The sequence below is a fragment of the Lynx canadensis genome, chromosome D3, assembly GCF_007474595.2.
Source record: "Lynx canadensis isolate LIC74 chromosome D3, mLynCan4.pri.v2, whole genome shotgun sequence".
Taxonomy (NCBI): Eukaryota; Metazoa; Chordata; class Mammalia; order Carnivora; family Felidae; genus Lynx; species Lynx canadensis.
In genome coordinates this window covers 76,808,809-76,821,454 of record NC_044314.2, presented here as the reverse complement: position 1 = coordinate 76,821,454, position 12,646 = coordinate 76,808,809, and positions in this window count along the sequence as shown.

Genomic DNA, 12,646 nt, shown 5'->3' with positions numbered 1-12,646 from the left:
GAGATTCCGATACCAATGGGATTAGGCTCTGTTATAAAGTGGTGAGCTCCTTGACACTTCCGAGTATGGCATCAGAACGGCACAGGAGGTCTGTAAGGATATGTTCATCGATATAGAAGATTAAACAGCCATAATAACAAAACAACCATGAGTGCATTGGTATGGGCTCTCCAATAGTCATGCTTAGTTCCTGTTACTGCTAGCAGACTGTAGCCCTGTGTGTCTGCCTGTAATAGCCTTTTTCTTTCGCTCTTCCTTTTGTACCTTCTCTACTATCTTTCAAAATCTGATTAAGATGTCCTGGGCCAGTTTGGATGAGGTCTCTGGGATCCCAATGCTAGGGGCAAAAATATCGGTGCCTGGTGGTTGTTTAGGACCATGGAGAGCAACATACATTTCCACCTCCCTTGGCTACTGTGATTAGACCACATCATCAGGTTACATTCCTTTATGGCCCTTCCGAGGTTGTCGGGAGCCACGTGGAAACAAATTGTTGAGCCATCTGTTATAATTGATGCACTTGGATTCCTATATAACCATTCATTCATTTATTCTGTCATATGGCTTCAGAGAGAAAGAGAAGAAAGGATAGAAAACAGTTGTCTGATGACTCAAGATTCTTACAAGGCCCAGTTGTTTTCTCTACAACAAAAGGGATCCAAAAGATTCCCCTTTATCCGTTCAATCAATCTCCTTTTGCTTGAGTCAGTCTAAGGAGGTGGCCATTCCTTGCAACTAAATGATTCCTAACAAAGACCGCATCATTGGATTAGGAACCCTCATCCGATAAATGACAAGTCTTGTCTTTCTGCCCTGTAGAGTTTTGGGCATGGAAGCCTCTGATATCCAGATGCTGATGGTGTGGATTAAGAAGAGACCTTGGAGCAGGCCCTCATGAGACATGCCTCCTGGTCACAGGCAGAAAGGGGCTTACTCCATGTGGACAGAGGCAGCCCCTATCATTTTGGGAAGGCAGTCAAGCGGCACCAATAAATTAGACCCCAGTGATGCTTGCTTTACTGGAGCACTCAGTTTAATGAGTCTTTCTCTGACACACAAAATGCTACTTGCTCCGTCAGCAAATGTGACCTATTTGGTGTGAATAATTCAGTGTTTTGCAGGGGTTCTGACTTCCAGTGAGAATGCAGCACTGTCAAAGATTGTTAACTAATCCTATGGAGCAGAACTGAGCTCTGATTCACCTCTGAGTGAGAAAACACTTGGGAAAACAGTAAAAAAGAGAATAAAAAGGAAAAACACTTCCCCTCCACTAACAACAGAAACCACTCTCCCCAGACTCCTTCAACACACACATCAGCGTGCAGATCTTCTCTCTTCCAAACCTTAAACCTAGTCTCGGGGGATTTTAGTACAAAGAAGTTTCTGAAGATGTGTTTCTAAACGAGGAATTCTAAATGGAAAAGTCCGGCTCTGGATAAATGTGCTGGTTGTCTCTGCCCAGAGGAAGTAGGAGATCTGAAATGTTGAGGAAGTCCTGACCACTCACAGCTCAAAGAAGGTTTTTCCCCGCTTCTTTCTGCCCAGCTGTGTGATCTTGGGCAAGTCACTTCCCCCTCTCTGGCACAGCTGTGAAACCAAAGTCTTAGATTAGAAATCAGAAATCCTTAACCAAGTATTCTGGGTGGTCCATGTGTGGTCAGTGGAATCTCTGAAATACTGTGCTAAATTCTTTTTAGATGTGCACTTTAGGGAAGGGAAGGGGCTCTATGGCTTTCATCAGATTCTCGAAAGTGTCCATGACCTCCGAAGCTGGAAAACTCCTGGACTGGACAATTGCTAGGTCTCAGTTTGATCCTAAATCGAGCCGTGGTTCTAGTGTCTTCCGTGAGTCTGGAGAGTTGTGTATCTACCTGGACTGCTCTTGATGGGAGCCTACGGGAACCACAAGTGCTCTCACCTCCCAAGCTTCAAAGCCAAAGTAGGGGGGCCAACCACTGGATGCAGGAAGCGTGTGTTTGTGTGCAGGCTTCTATCAGGGAGAGAAGATATTCCTTCATTTATTCATTCCATAAATATTCATTGGGTCCTCCTGTGTGCTAAGCCCTCTGCTACCCACTGCCCTTCTGGAGCTCACAGTCTAGAAATGGGAAAACAATCACGAAGACCTCTGGTTCCAAAGTATGACAAAGGCTCTGAATGGCCACTAAGAGTTTTGGTGAGAGATTATAAGGAGTGACCTGCTTTTCATTCATGTCACATTCCAGACATCCAACGAGCGGTGGACTCCAAAAATAGATCGGGATCTCTCCATCCCCACTGCCACCTCCTTAGTCCAAGTCCCCATCAGCTCACGCCTGAACCCCCACAACCCTCTTCTTTTCACTTACGTTCTTGCTCATTGACCGAAATGAGGAGACCCACGGGGGGAAGGGTGGGGGGGAGTCGAACCCAGTCGAGTGCTATGCATAAGGATATAAAAGCAAACAGCACACTTCCTTCACTGGAAAAGCCCTCAGGATCTCAGCGAAGGGAGTGGGATGCTGAAGGGGTGCTTCAGGTATTCAAGGCAAAGTGGTGGGAGAAGCCTTCACCTTCTCAAGATGAGAACTTTGAGGAACAAGGCTCACTTGAATGGGTAACTTGATAGCATTGGCAAAAAACAAAAACAAAAACAAAAAACCGCTCATTTGGCATCGCACCTGGTGTTGCACAAAACAAAACATAATAGAGCCAGCTCACTTCTAGCTGAGCCTGTTGATTCTCAGCCCACAACAGGATTCGAAACAGTCTAAATAAAGCAAGCGAGCAAATCCAAACCCACAAGCCAGGCAAATTAGGGGGTGATTACATCCTTTTGTGTTTCAGAAGCCCTCTTTGATTTATAAAGGACCGCCTTAAAATAGCGTTTCTGGAGTGTTTACAGATCTGTAACTTGCTTGCTGGAAGGGCTGCAGCTGGGGAGGGAAACCGAAAACAAAAGTTGCAGAATTCCTGGTCCATGGAAGGCCATTCTAGGGGATGCGTGACCTGACTTCAAGCCCAGCACGTGGAGGGATCTACCCCCGAGGTAAAGAGCCGCACACCTACAGGCATCTATGCTGGGATCAGGGCAGGGTCTGAGCTCTTGTCTGAGAACGTGCACATGAAAGCATTTGTATACACGTGGCACTTAATAAGTGGTCGATAAATGTCAGCCATCACCATCATTCCCTAGGTTCCAACAACTCTCTAACACCAGCCAGATGTCCTACGGTTCAATGCAATTCTGACGCCACCCTGAGTTAGTGCATACCCCACAGGTGAAGGGGTTCAGTCCCACAAGACTGCCTCTATTTCAGACACGAACCACAACCCCCAGGCGTCTCCTAGCCACCCATGCTTCGACGACACATTTGGGGGCTCTCACGACTACCTTTCATGTTTGGTGATTCATGAAGATGGTTTCTAGAATTGACATAATGCATCATACTTCCAGTTAGTTTTACAACAAGGGGTGTAACTCAAGAACAATCAAATAGAAGAGATGTGTAAGGTGAGGTAGGTGGGGCGGGGGGGGGGGGCACAGAGCTTCCTTGCTCTCTCCCCCTGGAATCAGGGTTTGTCACCCTCCAAACACATCGATGTGTGCTCCAACCTGGAAGCTCCCCCAAGCTTTGGCGCCCAAGAGCTCTCGTCAAGGTTTCATTATGTAGGCATGATGAATTAAATCACTAATTTAACTTAAACCATGTGGTTGAACCCAATCTCCAGCCCCTGTCCCCTCTCCAGAGGTGGGATGTGGGCCTGAAAGGTCCAATCACTTGGATGTCTCCTCTGTCAACCAGCTCTCCACCTCCTGAAGCTATCTAGCTCTCCCCTCCTTGCACCCCCCCTCCCACTCCCGCCAAAAGGGCTCGTTATCAGTAACAAAAGCTACTGTTATCACTCAGGAAATTTCAAGGGTTTTTGAAGCACTGCGCCAGGAACCTGGAGCAAAGCAAATATATTCCTTATGATATCCCCTTCCGCCTACCATACTGTCTCCTGAAATAAAAGGCTGAAGGAAGGTCTTAAGAGGTCAAATTATCCATTCCCCTGCCTCCAAGTGAGCTTGTATTTTAATCACTGGAGACAGCTCATTATCATTTTCAGAAAAAAAAAAAGATAAGGAAATATCAGAGGCCAGTAGAGCCCCCAGTCAGTACACTGTAGTCATGCATTTCCAGATTCCCAGGGCCACCTGGCAATCCCTATGCGCTCTCCATGGGGACTGGCCAGCTTCCTCCTCCAGCTCTTCCCATTTGCTTTTATTAAGCCTCTCCAGTCTCCCCCATAGCCTGAAAGAGGACTGGCCACCCAGAGTTAACTCTTTGGAAAGATCCAAGATGGGACGGTGGTGGTTCCTAAGTTCTACCATATTAGGACCCACTGTAGCACCGTACCTGATTTTGACTGTTCCTAAGATACTTCATGCCCGTAGAGGTCTGTGTTTGGAAGGGTTTCCTGTACTTCGTTTTCTTTCCCTGCAATTACACTGAAGTTACACAGTCAGTAGTGCGTGTAATCATAGACGGTACAACTCACAGACTCTTCTTCACATTCTCAAAGTCCCTTTCTGGTTAGGCCCTCACAAAGCTGACCCTGCCCTCTCTTTTTCTTTGAAAAATCTTCTTATATTGTCTTTTTCATTCCTTCATTCATTTCTGCCTTTCCCTGGATTGTTCTTTCCATATTGTCTAACTGGTGAACTCTTCCTCAGCCTTCAAGGTCCGGTTTAAATGTCACCTCCTCTGAGAAACCTTCCCTGATTGCCTTCAAGTCTCTCCTCCACGCTCTCTTCCATGCTTCTGTAGATGGCCAGACATTAATCTGTACATTTATCACCATCTGTTGTGATTATTTAATTACACATCTGATCAATTCTCCTGGACTGAAAATCCTTGGAAGGTAGGGGCTGTGGCCGGATCCCCTCTGATTCCAGAATTCTCATCATGACGCCTGGCACCGAGTAGTCACTCAAGAAACATTTATTGAGTGACTGTGTAGATGAAACCCAACCTGCAACAAGCATTGCCTATTCCGTCTGTAGAAGACTGTCAATTTTCCCTCACCAACCACTTCTCCCTTCTTTCTTGCTAATAGAACCCCAGTTTGATCTAGACATTGGGCACTCGTGGCCGCTCTCCCAACTCCAGGGGGATGCACGCTGGTTATTTCAATACAATCACGGCAATTTTACAACTCTGGCTGGTGATCGGTTTAAGTGTGTACATGTGGGCAACGTTGGCCCATGAGATATAAGATAAGTGTGCTGGGTATGAAAGTTGTGAGGAAAGGGGTCCTTTCTTGATAAAAGTTGTTGCACTAGAGAAATAGCTCATGGGAGGCCGACGTCTCAAGCAGAAGCAGCCATCCTGAGGCCACGTGGATGGTGGCAGTGTAGAAGGAGAGAAGTTTCTGGGGCCAAGGGTAGCATTGTTGTGCTTTGGGGCCAACTGGCCCACTCCCATCATGTAATACAGGGATTTGTGTCCTGAATTTGGTTTCTTCCAGAACAGGGAGGTTTAGGTGTCTGCGGGAGGTGGTTGGCAGAGGGATTGCTGACAGCTTCCTAAGACCTAGAAAATCATCCACTTATTTTGCAGAAGCCAGTGACCTTCGTGAATGGTTCCCTGGAGAGATAGCACACACTTTCCTTTAGAGATTAGTTCTAATGGGACAACAGCCCCCACCCTGGCGTGTGTGTTAAAAATCGTATTCGTTAGAGAGAACGATCAGGATTACCAGTGTCCTCTACATGTGGTTTAGCAGACTTCCCGGTGCAAGTAAAGAACACAGTTCTCAGTGCCTTGCCATGGGATTAGTTCAGCCGATGAAGCGTAAGCTGAAACGACATGTGTGTCTTCTGTCGTAAGGGATTTAGGGGCAGGCGTGCCACTTCTGTGCCCTCTCTTCCTCTGCTGCCTCAACCTTCAGAGCCACGCATCCTAAATGGAAATAGTCACAAGATGGCGTCAGGGCTTTAGTTTAGAAAAAAAAAAAAAAAAGGTTTTTGTGGCACGCTGCTGAGTTAGGGCTTATTTTGTTACCCTAGAGCTTGTCATGACTACTTCACAGAGTAATATATTTGGAAGATATAAACAGAGAAGGACAGAAAAAAAAATCTATACTCCAGTCGGCACCATGGGACCTCTGGCAGCCATGGTACTCTGTGGAATGTTCTTGAAGATTCCATCTCTTAATCCAGCCTCTCAGTGAACTACCAGGAATGAACTGGACTCTTTTGAATCAGTTACTGTCACCTGACTTGAAGCAGACAGGTAGCCAGAGTCTCCAGAAGGGACACAGGGGAAGCTGGGAGCAATGCATAGGGAGACACTTTACCCCACACAGTCTTATTATCGACAACTGCCTTCCTCACGGAGAACGTCAGGAAAACTGGAAATCCCTGTCTATCAGTGAGGGGTTCTGTTATTTTCTGCATCGTGCAATGTCTCCGAAGTTTCCCTTTTTCCATTAAAGGCAATTTTTATTTTTCAATGAGGCCAGTAGTATCTTTCCATCGCTGACATATTACCCCTCAAAGAGAATTCTATTTGTGACTTTTGTTTCTAGTATTATGTCTTTTTCTCGTAATTCAGTTTCCACAATTAAATATCAAGCCACAGTATTTATCTTACATGTATAAACATAGAATTTGCATTGCCCATGCAATCACAACAAAAGTCTGCCTTTTTACTTCCAACATTATGAACATCTTTCCATGCCATTAAACATCCTTCTACACTATCCATTTTAATGCCTGCCTAGAATCCCAACATCTGGATCTATCCTCATTTATTTGACAAATCTCTTGCTGTTGGACATTTAGAATGTTTCCAATTTTTTAGCACTGAAAAAAAATCCTCATAGCTAATCTTTGCTCATACCCATTATTATTTCTTTAGAATAAATCCCTAAAAGGGAATCTCTCCAAAGTGTGTACAAAAAATGTAAGGCTTCTGAACCATACCGGTAACTTGCCTTTTCTGGAAAGACTGTATCCGCTTACACAGGTGTGAGGGTCCCTTCCTCACTCCTCTGCCTCACATCCTTGAAGTCAGCAGGCAGAGACCAAACACAAGACCACCCAGTGCTTACCACATAAATCTCCTTCATGCAGTCTTTGTGTCTCATGATTAATGATCTGTAGCTGCTGCTGACTCTATTTCTTCCCTTTATTTTGTTGAACATATCCTCAAATAACCTCAAAGAGACTTTCAAATAGACTTGTTCATGTAGTTTCTATGGTGTGAATTCCTTGATCAGTTGTATCTTCTGACTCTCGCGGGGGCTTGGCTTCCTATGTGCTTTACAATTTTTCACTGCAAACTCATCGTCAGTGGGAATTTTTTCTTTGGGATTCCCAGGGGCCAAGATTGGGGAAGCTCATGGCACAGCCTTGATATTTAAATTTCTCCCCATGACTCTTTTACCCCCTGTGGTCTGGGGTGGCCAACTTGCCTGCCAGCCATGTGCTTAAGCCAGTGGGCAGAGCTTTCTAGTGTCCCTTTCACGGATGGAAAGCCCTTTATGTTTCCCTGCTTTGGGCTTTACTAGCTCCTATCCTGTGGATGCAACTCTGCTCTCCAGGCATTGGTATTATGACTTTCTAGGTATATGTAGTTCTGATACCACATGGACCGTATGGCTCATTTCATTTGCTCATCCTTTCTGACACCTGGGATTCTCTCTTCCTTTATGTTTATTTTTGATCCAAGCTATGTATTTGAAGCTTTTGATGTTATATTTTATCCAGCATTCCTATGTGCTCGGAGTGTGGAGAGGGTTCTGATGTCAACTCAGTCACTATGTTGGCTGGCAGTCTCTGAGCTCTTCCTACACCCTCAGGGCTGATTCGACGCTCTTTGATGATGGCCAGAAGCTGGACGGCAGTTGAAGCAACAATCACTGCACCTGTTAAGAAGTCAACACAGGTAGAATACGTGAGACTACATGGATTCACGCACCCATGGCTTATTTGCCAGAGTCACAGCCATGTTCTTGGGGGAAGAAAAGAAGCATGCCCCACGCCAAGAAATCCTGAGGTTCCTGGTTCAGCGCATCCCTTTTTATCCATAACCCTATAAAACAACAACAACAACAACAACAACAACAACAAGTACTATTACAACTGCCGTAAACACATTGCACGGATTAACCCATTTAATCGTGAGATAGAAATTATCGTTACCCCTATTTTACAAACGGACAGACTGGAATGGAGGGGCATCACATAGCTATGAAATGGGAGGGATGGCATTCGAACCCCAGATCTCAGTGTCCTGACCTCTATGACACAGGTTTGATCTTGCCCTTGTCTTCTGCATAACATCCTCCCCAATTCCCCTCAAAACCCTTTCTCTTGGGATGTCCTTGGCATTCAGTCTATTCTTTACCATTAAGACTTTTCATCTAATTCTCCCAATAGAATAACTTCTATTTCTAGCAACAAGAGATAAGTTACCCAACCACAAGATTATACCTTTCCTCTCCTCCTACCCCCTCTCTTTCTCTCTCCCTCACGTAGAACTACTGACGAGATACATTTACCAATTAACTCAATGCCTCTCCCCTTTGTAATACATTAATTCCCCTTCCTGAGCAGTATCACCATCAACCTCTCTGCAGCAGCTCAGTGAACCCCAGAAAGCTAATTATCAAGCAGAATTTCCAGGTATACTATGTCCTGGCTACCCTTGCCATGCGTTCTACAAAAAAGTACAGACGCCATGCTTCTCAACCATGTCTGTGCAGTGGAATTGCAAGGGGAGGTTTAAAAAGATACAGATGCCTTGGCACCATCCCTAGAGATTCTGGCTTAATTGCTCTTCATGTGGCCCGGGCATTTGGAGTTTGAAAATCTTTAGGGGCGCCTGGGTGGCGCAGTCGGTTGAGCGTCCGACTTCAGCCAGGTCACGATCTCGCGGTCCGTGAGTTCGAGCCCCGCGTCAGGCTCTGGGCTGATGGCTCGGAGCCAGGAGCCTGTTTCCGATTCTGTGTCTCCCTCTCTCTCTGCCCCTCCCCTGTTCATGCTCTGTCTCTCTCTCTCCCAAAAATAAATAAAAAAAAAAAACGTTGAAAAAAAAATTTAAAAAAAAAAAGAAAATCTTTCTAGGGGCATCTGGGTGGCGCAGTCGGTTAAACGTCCGACTTCAGCCAGGTCACGATCTCGCGGTCCGGGAGTTCGAGCCCGGCGTCGGGCTCTGGGCTGACGGCTCAGAGCCTGGAGCCTGTTTCCGATTCTGTGTCTCCCTCTCTCTCTGCCCCTCCCCCGTTCATGCTCTGTCTCTCTCTGTCCCAAAAATAAATAAACGTTGAAAAAAAAAATTAAAAAAAAAAAAAAAAAAAAAAAAAGGAAAATCTTTCCAGGTGGTTGCCATGGGCAGCCAGGGCTGAGAAAATTAAGGTGAATCAAGTTATCCCCCAGGACTATGTCGCGATCGCTCTGTAGTTGGATTTGGGCAGACAGCTCACCCTTTTGCCTTACCCTTATGACCTTAGGACTTGAGGGTGCATAGAATCATCTGGAGGACTTATTAAAATACAGGTTTCAGGGGCGCCTGGGTGGCGCAGTCGGTTGGGCGTCCGACTTCAGCCAGGTCACGATCTCGCGGTCCGGGAGTTCGAGCCCCGCGTCGGGCTCTGGGCTGACGGCTCGGAGCCTGGAGCCTGCTTCCGATTCTGTGTCTCCCTCTCTCTCTGCCCCTCCCCCGTTCGTGCTCTGTCTCTCTCTGTCCCAAAAATAAATAAACGTTGAGAAAAAAAATTAAAAAAAAAATACAGATTTCTGGGTCCCAGTGCCCAGAGTTTCTGGTTTAGTAGGCCTGGGGTGGAGCTGGAGACTTTGCATTTCTAACAAGTTCCAGTTGATGATGATGGTGCTGATCAAGGGAGCATCCTTCGAGACTCTGGTCTTAGGGAGCTATTCTTGCTCTACCTTCCTCTAGGTACCGTTCACTGCCATGGCTCAAGATGCCATGCCCGCCTGTTCCGGTTTTTCCAATTTGTCCTTCGAGGTCTGATTCAAGTCTTCCCTTGATCGGGTCTTCCTGATGGCCCAGCCAGGTGACAACTCTTTCCTCTCCCACATGCTGGGGCTCCTTCTCTGTGACACCCATAGTGGTTGATAGTCACAGGTCATAGACTATAGAGCCGAAAAGATCCTCAGCGTCCAACAGTTTAGAACCTTACCTTTGAGCTGAAGATTTCTTTTTCATTCACATGAAATCCTACCCCAAATGGCAATATTTATTTTATTTTCTTTATTGTTTTTTATTTATTTTTAACGTTGATTCATTTTTGAGAGACAGAGAGAGACAGAGCATGAGCAGGGAAGGGGCAGAGAGAGAGGGAGACACAGAATCCGAAGCAGGCTCCAGGCTCCGAGCCGTCAGCACAGAGCCCGACGCGGGGCTCGAACTCACGAACCGCGAGATCGTGACCTGAGCCGGAGTCAGACGCTCAACCGACTGAGACACCCAGGCGCCCCCCCAAGTGGCAATATTTAAGATACACAGGTGGGGTGGGGCTAGGAGACTGGGAACACCACCTTATGTACCTCTTTTTCTCCTTTGGGGTCTTGAGGCATTTTGTGGAGGCATATGGGACCTGGGGAGCATAATTTGGAAACCGCCCATAGTCCAAGCCTTCACTTCGTGGGTGAGGAGACTGAGGCTCAGAGGGGGTAAATGACGTGCCCATTCATTCATTCCATATCGTTGGTCACCGACTCTGTGTCGGGCATGGTGGTAAGTCCTGCAGATGGGAACAGGGTGGACGAGCCCCAGCCCCCACGAACTTTCTTCTAGCGGGGGAGACAGACGGTGAGTAAGTAAACACACAGACAAAACGATCATAGACTGTGAAAAGAACTAACGGGGGATCCCACCGTCTGCTCGAGTCACACAAGTTCCAGAAGAGTCTTTGTGAAATGACCTTCAAACCAACTCTGAGCCTTGTTTGTGGGTCACGGTGAAAAGTCTGGATTCCCCTCTCCGCGGGATGGAAAAGCCAGCGAAGGGGTTTAAGCAGGGAAATGACCAGACCCGGATCTTGCTCCTCCTGTGATTTGTCTCCTTTGAGACACAGGTGGGTCACAGTCTTTGTATTTTTCACGGCATTCATGCAGAGTAAGCACCGAAAATACGTGCACTGGTGGCTGACGGCCTAAAGTTAACAAGGGTTTAAAGTCATCCCCTGCGTAGCTTCCCACCTTCCAGACCAGTTGTCTCTTAACCAGTTTTGGGTTCGAATCCTTTCACGTGTCTGGTCCAAGCTGTGGAGCTTTCCTTAGAAAGTAATCCCATGCACACTTGTGCACTGTGTCTTACATACTAAGATTCACGAGTGCCCCAAAGGCCATCTCAGGACCTAGCCCTCTGCTGTACAGATTATGTGATGATACCTCTCCTTTAAGGACCCCCGATGTGGCTGCGTATCATCGCTATCCGGATTTAGAATCGGATTATCTTCATGCTTTTAAGCCCCAATTTGCCTGCCTATAAGATGGATTAGTGCATATGTCACAGGGGACTTTTAAGAATGAAATGAGACAATGCGGAAAGGTGGCTGGTCCACAGACGCCCAGTAGACATTAATTACTTTCTCTTCCTCCTTGGCAAGAAAGACGGTAGCTTTTTGTGAGGCAGGATCCTACAGTTGTTAAGAACCTGGCTCTGGGGGCACGTAGACGAGAACTTAATCCTATTCTGCCTCCTCTTAGGTTTTCCTATCCACAGAGTGGGGATAAATACGTAAAAACCCTTAATAAAGTGCCTGGCATCTGGCAAAGACTTCGATAATCAGTTTCTGAAAATTTTGACCGTGACAATGGTACTGATAGTGTCTGCTCCACGCAGCTCCGTGCCTCCTTGGCTTAGGAATAGCCGGACGTGCAGGGTGAATCGAAAACACAGACTTGATTCTACGGAGGTTAGAATTCAGGGAGCTCTGTTAGTCTACGGAGAACCATTCTAGAGTGCTGCCCCATGGGAACCACCTTGGCTAAAGACAGTCCGATGCTTGTGAGATCCACGTCCCTCGGACATCTCTGCCGACTTTCTGAACCCCGGCAAATCAGCGCGCAGGATGACAGTTATTGGAGATGAGATGGAACTCAGGCACTGGAGACAGAGCCGCTTTCCTCTGGGAACCCTGGATAACGTGAAAACACCGCAACCCCAAGAGAGAACATAAAGACCAATGAAATGAGGCCAATGCATAATGCAGGAGCTCACTTTCTCCCCAACTTAATTCTATTTTGTTAAGTAATGACGGAATAAAAATTCAGGATGGCGGAAGATGAGATTTGCAGCTCTATTTGATCAAATGCCTATGGCTGTCGCTTTCAGCCAAACGGGTCGCTTCATAAACAGATGAATAAATCAGACATCAGCGGGAAGTGAAAAGTCATGGCCAAGGATAAAACGAGACAGAAAATCATTCCTATTCCGTGATGCTCATTTGGGGCATCTCACCCAGGCTGCGGTGGGAGCCCCAAAGTGGCTGATGGAAGATTATTATGGAGTGGGGATTGAACCCTGGATGTGGAGGACGCAAGCCGTTCTTAGGATGTGCCATCTGCCTGAGCCAAGGTCATCCCAGGAAACTCTGAAAAGCCAGCAACTGACCCTCCACCATTAATGCCCCATCTGTGGGATTAACT